The sequence below is a fragment of the Dipteris shenzhenensis genome, chromosome 8 (assembly GCF_047967505.1).
Source record: "Dipteris shenzhenensis isolate YYH24624 ecotype China chromosome 8, Dip_SZ_1.0, whole genome shotgun sequence".
NCBI lineage: Eukaryota > Viridiplantae > Streptophyta > Polypodiopsida > Gleicheniales > Dipteridaceae > Dipteris > Dipteris shenzhenensis.
The window spans coordinates 55,812,526-55,825,671 of NC_141603.1; positions in this window are offsets into that span (position 1 = coordinate 55,812,526).

Genomic DNA, 13,146 nt, shown 5'->3' on the forward strand with positions numbered 1-13,146 from the left:
ATTAGGCCACTTTGAACAGTTTATTAATGATGGTATTTTTTCAAACCCAACCCTTTATTTTCCACCATCTTCTCCTTTTTAATGTACTGACCAAGGTTCCTTCTTTTTTCTTCTAATTTTTCTGTTAATTCTCTCGTTCCTCCTTTTTTTTCTAATAAACTTTAAGTTTCCCTTTCTGTTGTTTTAAGCTTTTGACTTGTATGATGTGTAAGTTTACACGTATTTTACTGAATTTTACATTCTTCACCTCTATGCACTCCAACCCCCCTTTTTTTAATATGGGTATAACCTCTAAACCCCCTAGTCCAACCTTTTTGCCACTTCAGATGCGCACTTATACTTTATAATATTTAGCATAAACCCCCCTTTCCTTTCCCTTATTGTAGCCTTTAATTTATATTTTCGAATATGCTATTAGAAAATAATCTTTTTTCCCCAAATTTAGTTTATATAAAAGAATAATTATTAATGTTAATAAACACCCCTCCTTCCCATTATATTCCTGCTTAGCATTCTACCCCCAACTAAAGTTTTTTCCCTCTTTTTTGATTTGCATATATATAAACTACTCTTTAGCCAACTTAACCTCTATAAGCCCACCTAACTATTTCCAACCCCAACTAAAACAAAGCTAACAAAGTACCCCTACCCCTAATACCCCTTGTTGCCACCATATTGGATGGTCACCACCCCTCACATGCATGTAGCTACCTCTACAGATTGCCATTTCTTTATAAAAGGTAAGTGCTCCCTCACATTCTAACATCTGACTTGTTTTCATACTCATTTGATGATCGTTACTCTCTAGAACATTTAGTAAATGAACTGACACTGCCTTTTCCTTGCACATCATCTTGGCCATTATGGCAGGTACTACTTACCTCCAACCCTCATCCCTTTATTCACAGCTCTTCTTGTCTTGCTCCACGATTGGCGATCCTTTTTTTCTTCTCCCCTTATGGCCTGAATGAATGTGGTCAAGGTGTGGACCTCCATAATGTCAATCGCCTTAAGATCAAAACTCTATAATTTGCCCTTCCATAGAATTAAGTCGGTTAGGTCCTCAAAATGTCCTGCATTTGTGGAACACACGATACCACTTAGGATCATCGTCCAAAATTCATCAACTTGGTCATCTTTTGCAGTAGGAAAGTGGTCCATTTCCATGGAAGGTGTCAAAGTGCGGATTGCACTAGCCTAATCTATCACTTAATGAGCATAAAGATCACGGAGGATCAAACCAAAAATGAAAAGCCATGGGGAGAGAGACAGGAAGTATGAAACACTCAATCTATTCCAATGTGCTATATCAACAATACATGATAGGCTTCTTATATAGAGAGAGCCTTTAGAATAGTTAAACCATGTGGCATCCTCTCATCCATATCTATCCTTGTGGAATCCAGATCTCTACATCATGTAGTCCACTTCTGAGGGTGGCTACTTTGATTCTTTCCTATACCATACCTTAGCCTCTAATTCATGTGCTCATGGCACCATATCTCAACAGAAAGTTCGTTCTATGGAAGACTCTCTGTAGGCATGAAGTTTGGCTGCAAAATATTATGAACTTGCTTTGGAGTAAATTCATTTGGCAAGTCCTGAGAAGGTCCTAAAGGTGTCTCCACTACGTGCTAGCAGACGACTGTGAAGTAGATAGTTGTGTAGAGGGGGAGGAGGTGGTGGGGTTGAGAAAATTTAGACAAGTATCGAGAGGGGAAGCAACCAGATGGTTAATATTAGTGGATGGGTGGGGTAGTTGGGAAGTATCAGGATGGGTCAAAATGGCAATGGCCATATCAGCTTCTTCTTCACTTAGGAGTCTAGGGTAAGACACATGCTTGGTTTTAAAATGACTGAAACTTTGCTTGAGCATTTGTTGCATAGCTTCTAGAATTTGATTGTACAATAGGATAATGCCAGCCGAGTGGTATTGGGTAACCTCGTTGGCCAAAAGATAATTATATGTTCAATAGGATTCCCCCGCACCACATTCTCACAACCAATCAAGGCATTTGGCTAGGGAATGTGGAGTGCAAGCCCACATTGATAGGTTGTTGGGCTTAGAGAGGTCCAAAATTTTGGCTTCTATGGGAAAAAGTGAGGATTCCATTATGCACCTACACCAGATGCAAAAATTAGGATAAAAGGGTGAAGGGGTAGGTGTTGGATATCCTAGTCTTTGGAAAATATAAGGTCACTATCAATAAAGAAAGACATAGCTTAAATTGTGTGTGCATGGAGGGAATTTTTGTGCATTTCATCAAAAATGTAGGTTCGGGAAGTGGATTTGTGAGGTCAAGGTGATACTAGATGGAGGCTACCTAAGGATATTGAAGTAAAAGTGGAAGGTGTCTTCCATTCTACAAGGCTCTAATTCATGTGTGCTTAGGTTAGTGAAGGTCTTCAGAACCTACTCATACTCGAATTCCTTTTGAATGTCGAGTTCAATCTCCTCTGACTACTGTGTTTGGGATACTTCAAGCTAGTGGTACAATAGGTTGTACTTCTCTAGCTATTCTCACAGGGTGTTGTGGAGGGACTCAATCCATTTGTACATGACTGCATGGGTCTTCTTGACATCCATCCTATACTGTTCCAGGCTTGCTTGGCTTTGACACTTTGGATGAGGAGATATCTACCCATGCCATTTCCTCTAACAACTCTTTCCACTATAGTAGTGATGTGGCCATGGTATGGTCCTTTTTGGCAGTCTATTCAAGGCTTCCTCGATTGTTTGGAGACTTAATACACAACCCTCTTTAGATCAAGATCCTAGGTGAGCTGATGGATTCTTTGTTGCACCTATGCTCAGAGGCCATGGCTTCATCTCTTGTCGCCTCTTGAAAATGTTATGGATGTGAGTGCCCTGAACAAGGAAGTCCATATACTACTCCTTCATTAAATTGGCTTGACTCAGTGCCTACTCCCTTAGCTGCTTGTACTTTGTGGGAGAGTTGTATGTAGGGTTGGCACAATGCCCCAGGGCTTCATGAACTTTAATCTAGTTGGTGAAGGAGGGGGTTGCCGAGTCCATGCCTTTGAGAGAAGACACCATCAAGGCCAATCGACTTGAGATTTCTGGGAGCTGTTGAAGAATACTTGGTCCAGATTGGTCATTAAAGGCTACAAAGATGTCATTATAGAGCTGGTATTCGATCGACTCGAACTACCCTAGCTTGTGCTACTACTATTGTTTCTTCTTTTGGGGCTTCTCTGGTTGCTTTTCTAGCAATTAAGTCATTCATAAGAGAGGGGGTGACCATTTGTGTCATAGTGAGTGACACCATTAGGCTCTTTTATATTGTTATTGTAGCCCATTGTTTCGCTCTTTCCACCACGTGTTCAGCCCATATAGAGCTATCCTTGTATTCTTCTTTTGCCTTTGATATTGTTCTTGCTCCTTAGTGGGACTAGAGCTGAAACTGGCTGGGCCCATCATGAAGTGTGGTGTGCTGCTCCGTAATTATTTGCCAGCCATTTGGGCTTGATTGGATGCTTGACGATAGGCATGAAGAGCATTAGGTTGCCTATCTTTGGTTATGGCTTGTGGTACTAGAGACCCACCTCTTTGTAGAAATAATCTACCTAGTTGGTGCAGAATTGTACTGGTTTGAGGAGGTAGAGCAACAAATTGGCTACGATCACATTGTGGTGGCCATACTTTTCCACTTTGGTCAAAGTCCGGAGCACCTAAGTTGGCTTTATGAAGGCCTTGTGTTTGATGACATTGAAGGGAATGCCTCCCTTATGAAGATGACCATTCCAATCCACCAATGGGTAGCTTTTTCTCTAGATTTTGTACCTTGAGGAAGGGCTCTACCATCATTGAAAATCTCAAAATTGCCCTGATTGCATCAATGCTCTATTGGAAGTGGTGGGTGATGCCCTGGTCATCTGTCAAAAATGTAACCTTGGTCGTGTGGTTGTAGTTATCCACAAACTAAGCGACTAGGTTGAGATCAAGGTAGCATGGGAGATGATTGACCAAGGGCATGAGCCCAATAGCTTCTAGGTACGGCTTCACCTCTAGGTCATGTGGCAGGCATAATAGCATTGGTAGCTATGGTAGGAGAGGTGAAAGACTAACTTTGTCTTGTAGAAGAAGGAGGAGCAGATTGATAGGCCTTGCAGTGCATCAAGCCATTGTTGGACCAATGGGGACATGTTTGTTGTTGTAATAGAATGCTCTATGTAGAGGGAGTGGCTAGAATCACTTTTCTCTTCTTTGCCAGTCTGGAGGTTAGATGCTTCAATAGGCCCTTGAGGCTAAGGATGTGGGCCTCAGTTTCTACTATCAGTTCTTCATCTATAATGGGCCTTGGGAGAGGTAGAGAGGATGGATGGCTAGAGAGGGAAGATGTGGGAGGGGTTATAGCTATAGAGGGAGTGTTAAATGGGATGGAGAGTATATTGGAATGGGTGGCAAGGCTAGGTGTCTCCACATGGGAGAGGCTAGATCCATGGGACTGAACTTGTAATAAATGGTGAAAAGGCTACTAAGGGATTTGTCCGAGCTTTTGAAACTAGTACTCATGTAGGTGGGGCAACATGGGTGGGCCTAGAAGCACATTGGAGTGGGTACGCGTGTGTACTTTGCATGCTGAACTATGTATACTTGATAAGTTACTCTATCTCCATCTAGTTTATGCTTGGAATTTGAGGCCACATCAAGTATCTGCACAATGCATTGCAAAAGCTGAAGAACTATTCTCACTAATGGGACTTCACGGAGGCAACATGGACCTTAAGCAGGACAAAAAACAATCAGGAAAGACACAAAATCTTCCTGCTAAAGTATCCATGGGTGGAGGAAAGGCAAGGAGGCTCTTGTCCAACCACAATGCTGATAAAAAAAAATGTACATTGGCTCAAAGCACCCTAGGTTGGGAGTACTGGAAAGCTTTGTGTGAGTGCACTACAAATCAAGCTTCACATCTGCAAATTACTACTTTGAGAGCAAAACTGTGGACAAAGCTTGATGCATTTATAAAGTTGCTTGGACAAGGTCAAATAAATGAGCTTTATTATGAGAAATTCAAGACAGCATTGGGAGAATTCATATCATTGATGGTAGAAGCATGGGGGGAGTCACATACTACACATTACATGGTAATCCTCCTTAGATTAAAAATTTGTGCTTTAAACTTCAGTCAGTTTATGTTTCTAATTATGTTTCTAATATAATGTTTTTCTTTACAGCATATTCTTTACGCACATGCACCATGGTTTGTGGAGCAATGGGGCCCTGTGTCCATTTGGAATACTCAAGGAATGGAGAAATCGCACTACAGAGCAAAGGCAGCATACTTCAAGAATACAAGGCATGGGGGTGGTATCGCACGAAGCAATGCACTACACGAAATGTCTGATTGGTTTTATAGATGTCTAGAGGCCAAGACTCTCAAGTGCGATAAGGTAGAGGTCTCAAGTCTCACAAAAGCAGTTCAACATGTCACGAAGACAAGGAGATGTGCTGTTTGGAAGTCCTCAAAACAGGGAACCAATGGGTTGCACTTTGGTTGCAACATAGAGTGAGATAGGGGAGGCGTTGGGTCCTAAGAGAGCCCCAAATGTAAAATGTTTGATGAATAAAGTTAACACTATTTTGAGTCAATTATAGATTCCAAAATTCACAAATTTGTTTGAAAATTGCAGAATTGCATGTGCGACATGGCAAGGCAGAGGGGTGAGTGGGTTGGGAGGGAGGGTGGTGAAGATTAAGTATTATCGAACTGGCAACAAAAGATTGGGGGGGGAGGGGCTGCACTCAAAAAACCCTAATTTAAAAGAAAAACCCTAAAGTGCTTTAAAAAAGACTATATAAAGCACTTAAAACCCTAAAATTCCTCATTTCTATGACACGAGTTAACAAACTGCTAGACCCATTAGATGCCATTTAGACGCTACCTATTCTCCTCCTCACAACTCCATGGCCTCCGAACACACTGCAAGCCCCAGCGGCTAAGAGGGCAATGATCAGCAGGGAACTGAAGGCGGTTCTCATCATCAGGAGTCCAAGCAATGCGAGTCCCCACCATCCAACTCTCATGGGGGATCCCAGGGATCTTAGCACCATGAGGAATCCCAGCACGATGAAGGATCCAAGCACGATCAGGGGTTCTCTCAATCCTTCCACACAACTAATCCTGGAAGTAGAGAGGTCTCCCAAGAGGGGCAAAATAGTCCAGTCAATCATGATCAACTGCCCCGTCCTCCTCCGTGGGGTCCTAGCATGGAGCATCTAGACCAACAAGGGGAGTAAGAAAGGCAAAGAGAGGAGATGGAGAGATTACAGGGGCCACAACAAGAGGAAGTATTTGGCGGGCTCGCAGATATAATGAACCTTGGCCCCAATCCTCCAACCAAGCAGACCGCACGGAAGAGCACCATCAACCCTCTGTGCCTCGATATTATCAGATATGAGGAGCCTCTAGTACGAGCTGAGCAAGAGCCTCAGCCTTAAATATTAATGCCAACAACAATTAAAGTTACAAAATACAATGACTAAATAAAATAAATTTTGTAAAAGAATACAAAATGGGGCACTGTATAAAAAGTATATTTGTATTCATATAAAATAAATTTTCTATACAATAAGGCTTCAGAGCCTTTCTCTCTTCTCTAAAACATTAAGAAAATCGGGCTTTGAATTCCCAAATACACTCCTAGCTCTAAACCTAGTCGATAGAGAGTCAATGCTATTGTCGTTGTTGGCCAAGGACATGGCTGCTGCCATCAATGCCATACCTTGAAAATTGGTTGCAAAGGCATTGAGGGCAGCCATGCGGTTCACCAAAATGACCTTGTCAGCATTGCGATTGATGTCAGCATGACCAATCACTCGTGACAAGGCCTTGCACTTCAGGAGGTCATTAGTGCCATGTGGAGAAAACTTTTTATGGATAATCACAAAGCGCCCTTCTGCTTGGCCAAGGTAATGTGCCAGTGAGAGTGATCTCGATCGAAGCTATTGCGAACAAGGCATTTCCGAGATGAGAATAGGTCAACCTCAAATGCCTCCTGCAATAGTCCAACATTACATTAGAATTCCGTTAAAGCAAAAGTATACCAAGAGAGAAGAAATTCAAAGCTCATAGTTTCTTGCCACTATGGAGTCATCATGCTCAATCCCTTCCTCTTTGTCAATGAGGATGGATCCAGAGGCCTCCTGCTGTCTGGAATGAGATGTGGAGTCTTCTTCTGGAACATTAGGTAGGTCAGAGTAGATTGATGTCTCTGCATCTTTGATTTGGGCTAGTGTTAAAGCAAGAACCTCTTCTATTGAATCATCTACTCCCAGAAACCCAGGTTCTTGCATAGTTGTGTCCACCTCGTATCCACACAAGACACTAAGAGCTTCATCCTCCTGGAGACCAAACATAACCTCTATGTCATGGAGAAAGAGGTATTGTTCTCCATCGACAAGAAGGGGAGCAAGAAACCATATCACTGTTGCAGGGTCAACAGAGGTGGTGTCCGAGGTGGATGGAATTTGAGAAGTAGAATGGGGTTCAAGAGGTTGCTCGAGCACTTCCAGGGCCAATGCAGCTTCCCACTCTTCAGCTTCTTCATCTATGGGCTCTTCATTGTAGATGTTGGGCTCATCTACATAAATAAGAGGATCCAAAAGGGCAAGGGTAGGGTCAGGGCTTGAGGTCGAGGCCTCCTCTTCCATTTTTCCCTCTTGGAGAAGGAAAATAAAGGTCATTTCCGAGGATAGGAACATATTTCCTGTGTTTTCGATGACTCTGCATGCTAGGAGGTCATCAATGTCCACCTCCCTAAACCCTAGGGGTGTGAGTTGGGCTTGAAAGCAATCTAAATGCTCCATGAACTTGGGTTCTTGATTGAACAAGTACTTCAAATAATCAATTGGGACCCATCTTTTTGTAGACTCATCAAGTTGATATGCAAAACTCATGATGTGGTCTTGCATGTACTTGATGAGGTCTTCGAAATCGTCTCAGGGCTCCCAAGTAGGTGCCTAGGACATCTATGCTCTTATCAAAGACTGGAAATAACTCCTCCTCTCTATCAAATAATGGAGTACGGGAGATGAAATTGTGGAAGGCAAACCTAGCAGAATCCATGGTAGTTTGGTAGCTACAAGAACTATGGCTATGATAGTGAAACTTTGAAACTAAAGTAACTTTATAACCTATATATACCCAAATGTTCTAAATATTAAAAATAAAAAGAATTATAAATTTTTTGGAAAAAACTTGACATTGACATGAAACAAAACCATTCAAAACATCAAAATTAATTGCACTACTATTAATTGGAAAATGTTAAAATCCATAATTGCTCCACCCCACATTGTTTACAATCTTCAATATTGCAGGAGGGATAAAAGTGGCACTATGCACGAGCTTCTCTGCATGCTTTCCTACCTTTTCACCATTTAAGGTAAAGTGAAAGGACTCAGACATGCCATCCTCCATGACCAATAGGTGTTCCCGCACGTCCCTGAGAGTCCATTGTGATGTGACATTCACATTCTTGACATCTCCTAAATGAGAACCAATACATAAACTTACCCCTGTATTATCATCATCATTAGAGTCAAGGGGGAGCCAATTGCCACATGTTTTCTTCCAGTGCCTATATTGGAAAGCAAAATATAACATTTGGCGGGAGATGTGGTACTTGACAACCATATTGTCCTTACATACATGGCATTGAAACAGATCACCCTTTTGTTCACCTCACCTGCTTCCCCAATGCATAATATGAAGGGATATCTAAGAGCAATTCTTAGTCCAAAAACTAGTCATCAAAAAGGTCTACAATATACAAAAATCCTTGGACTATCCCAAGAGAAATCTTTTGAGTAATTTCCCAAATTGAGAAATTGTTGTAGCTCCACTCAATTCAGCATATACTACTGTTTGAGAATCAGTGCACTCAGTTCTATAGACTTCTAAACTCAATCCATTGAATTTTTTGCTCAACCTTTCACCACATTGACCCCCAGCAGGATCAGCAAACATTGACTGACTTTTTGTCTCACCCCAATTTTGAGTTAAATCTCGTTCCCAACTCGATGTAGGTGTGTTCTCAGCCTCTTAGAAAGATGTTCGCTCTTACAATCCTATGCTTGCTTTGCAAGATTTCCTATTCCTTGTGGGATGTAGAAATAGATGCCAATAATAAATTACTAACAAATGGGGCCTGTGATGTGTGGTCAAACCATATGGAGATGGGTGATAGGTCACTTAAGTCAAATGTAGAATGCAAGTAAACACAAAGAAGCAATGCAATCCAAAATTAAAGGTATTTGTATTAATCCCAAAAGTTTGCTAATAAAATAGGTCATAGTGGTAAAACCAAAACACCAAACTCTTTGCTCATTGCTGCTCGTCCCGATTGAGACTTAGAACTCTATGACCCAGCAGCTCAAAATATACCTTCCTAACCTCTACATAGAACAACAAGACTATTTAGCTCAAAAAGCCCAGTACAACTCACATTCTACTTCCTATATACTTAGACTCATCCTCATTGATTGCTCGACCGCTCTTGCTGAGTGGTCCATAATCTTGCTTGTCTCTTTGCCTTTTTGTGAATCCTAGAAGCACATTGCTTTACTCATTGGGGTCAGCCAAATCATTCACGTGAATTGGTCTCCATCCAAGCCACGGTCCCCAACCCAAGTTGTGACTTGACGCAAGTTGCTTATTACCCAAGGATTAACACAGAGAGCAATTGGATGCCACTCTCAAATGTTTGATCAATCCAGCCCCCCCCCTTTCAACATCAAACAAATCCACTCTTGACTCAATGATTGGGGGAGTGATCCAAATTCAAAAACATCTTGAAAATTCTCGAAACAAGGGAGTGTGAATGCACTCTCAAAAGCAACTAATTAAGGATGGTTTCAATCCATCCTTTCCAAAGCACCTAAATAAGGATGGTGTCAATCAATAGTTGCCAAAGCTCTTTTGTGGAGGAAGGTATGGGAGGTCCCCTTAGACATATTCATCAGTGAAAGGGACCTCCACTATCTACTCCAACCTACATCCAGCACTGAAAGGAATTAGGGGTATTCCTCCTTGGGCTCAAATAATTAACCATACAAGGCAGGGGCTAGCTCTACTATCTCATGAGGATCCAAGTGCACCTTTCTTCTCTCGTCTTGTAACTATTGATGATGTATCCCTATTGATTAGATGCCAATGGTCTAAAACCTTGTCTAGTCATCTTATCTCCCTAATGAACCCAATGTACCCGAGAGGAGAGTGACAAGAGAGCTTGGCCCTATAGATATTCTTGGCCCACAGGTCTAGTTGTGCACTTTCATAATGGTCTTCTAACTATCAAATCGATCTTTCTACCTAATATGATCTATGGAAGCCAAATCTTGTCTCGGTGCTCTCTCTCTCTCCTAGATAGGGTGACGTTGGTTAAGCCTAATCCTTGAGCTCCTCATTACCCCTCTGAATAGCATCTGCTATCCAAATAGCCCAAACCATCATGGGGGGGGGGGGTTCTCTACAGTTGTTGCTGCTATGGTTTGTTACAGCTCCTCCTCCTATAATAAATCATCAAGAATGTGGATCCCTTTTTTTTGTAGGAGTTCATGGTGGGGAGGCTCTAAATGCAACACTATTGAGGAGTAGTCTTAGACTTTCATCCTTGCCAAAATACTTGCAGGTCCCCCCTTATGCATTGCCCAATCCCCCATGAAAAATTTTGTCATGTCTCTCTAGTAGATCATAATTCTACCATAGATCAAAGGAGTAGCAAAGACTACTAGGAAGTCTGAAGAACTCCACCTCCATATAGGGGTCATGACCACTGATCATGAAAGATGACTTGCTCCCAAGTATGTTACTCAAATAGAACCCATTGCCTTGAAGGAGTCTCCACCCTGCTTGCCCTTTCCAAACTCTAGATTTTTGAAGCCTCCTCTAGCATTCAAAGAGTCTACATCTAGAAGGCTCTCAATAAGCCACCTTCTTCAAAAGAGGGCCACTATTGTCAACAAGTATCGGTGTATAAATCCAAGGTCCCAATCTTGGAATCTCCCATCTGTAGGCACCACACCATGAACCCTCCAATAAGCTCACATCTAATGGAACACATTTGGTCAAAAATGGTCACACCTTCAACCTATGAGGAGGAAGGCTAGGATAATATAGCAAAGCCATGCTGTGGCCTAGGGCCCTAGATAGAGGTGGGCACGGTGAGCAATTGACAAGATTGAGGGCTAACAAGAGGGAAAGGTTGTGGATAAAGGGAGAGAGGAAGAAAAAGGGGGGTGAAGAAGTGATAGGGGGAATGGGAGGGGGATGTTGGTGAGGGTGATCCCCACCATCACTGCAATGGAAGAGGATGCAAAGAGGGGGGGTTGGGAGAGGATCACAAGGGGCAAAGACAAAAAGAAAAGAGGACAGTGGAAGAGGAAAGGTAGATAGGGGGGGAGGAGATCTAGGGGCAAGGGTGGGGATGTATGAGTGGTGGGATGGATGTGAAGGGTAGATAGGCCACGGGATCTAGGGGCAAAGGTGGGGATGGATGAATGATGAGGGTGGGATGAATGGAAGAGACACCTCCCTTGAGCATCCTTATCCTAGAGTCGACTCATATGAACAAATGGATAGCCCTCAAGGAGGTTGAGAGAGCCAGTTCATTTGAAAATTTGAAAAAGATGCCCTCCTTAGGTGTCTAAGGTCAGCCTATGGGGGCTCCCTCAACCCACTCCTCCTAAGGTGTAGGGACTGTATTTGATCTCACTCTTGCTTGCTATCTGTGGTGTGCCTAGCTACAATTCTTTATAGCTTGCACATGCCTAGCTTTCTTTGATCTAGTAGATCCAAGCATACTTTTAATTCTCAACCCAAATCACTGGTAACTCATGTTGTTGCCTATCTATGTGCAGATTTTTGGCTGCACAAGTCTCCCATTACTGCCTTAGACAAGGTGGTAGCTTGGTGGCAGCTTGATCTTGCTAAGTGCCCCATCTATTTGTATCAAATACACTACCTTGGGAGTTTTGAAGCCTTGACCCCTATGATGGAAGGACCCAAAATGATCTCCTCGAGCAAGGACTTATGGTACTCTGCTATCAACCTGAGTTGTGGGACTCTATCATTTGCCAGAATGGAGGGTGAGACTCTAAACTATGCCTAAACATCGTCTTATATAATATATAATGGTTTGGAACTCCTAAGGCCGGGGAACCTGAGATTCACTGGAAAGCATGGCATGTGGTGCATCACGTCCATGTCATCCACCATGAAGCCATAGTACCATGAAATAAAGAACACTAAATGTGGGTCAAGGAAAGTTGGTCTCCACTCCACAAGGGATTAGGTGATATCAAGTAATCTCAAGTATAGGATGAGAAGACACCTCTCCCATAGATGGTGAACTCTTGATTGTGGTTACCCTCCAACGCCAATATCACTTGGATACAATTTCTAGTCTGGCTCACTATAGGCATGAGGCCAACAATGCAACCTGCCGATGATCTGTTGTTGCAACACTAAATATTACTCTATTGCTTGTCCTTTGGGGAGAGGTAAATGTGAATAGCTATGGGAATTGTGGGTGTGGGCGTAAGAACCCCTCTATCTAGACCAAATGGTCAATAATTCCCAAGAGAAACAAGTAAAATAGCTACTCCTACTAGCAAAAGAGGTCAAAGGGAGGGTTGGACAGGGAGAAAAATGGAGGGATAAAAAAGAAAAGGAAAAGGAGTGAGACTATGGGCTACAGCCAACCCAAAAAAGTAATCTGGGCTATCAAAAAGTTATTGCAAGCTAGAAAAAGAGGGGCCTAGTGGCACAAGACTGATGGCCTAGCTCCCTAGCAAAAACCAAGGTACAACTTTGCTGAAGGCCCCAAAAAAGGATAAGACAATATGGCATTAGAAAGCCCAAAATCTCTAATCAAACCTTGGCAAGCACGAAAAAGGCAACAGTCCCTTGAGACTATTCGAGAATAGGATGGTTGGAGTGGGCTAGAAGGTAGCAAGGTAAAGTTGGCAAAAAGGGGCAGAAGTATTGAGAAGAATGAAAAGTGAGCGGGTGGGAGGCACAAAGAGGAGGAGGCACAAGGGGGAAGATAGCATTGGCACAATAGATTTCAAGAGGTAGTTTGCATGAGAGGTCTTTAAATGGTGCCATGTCTAGATGG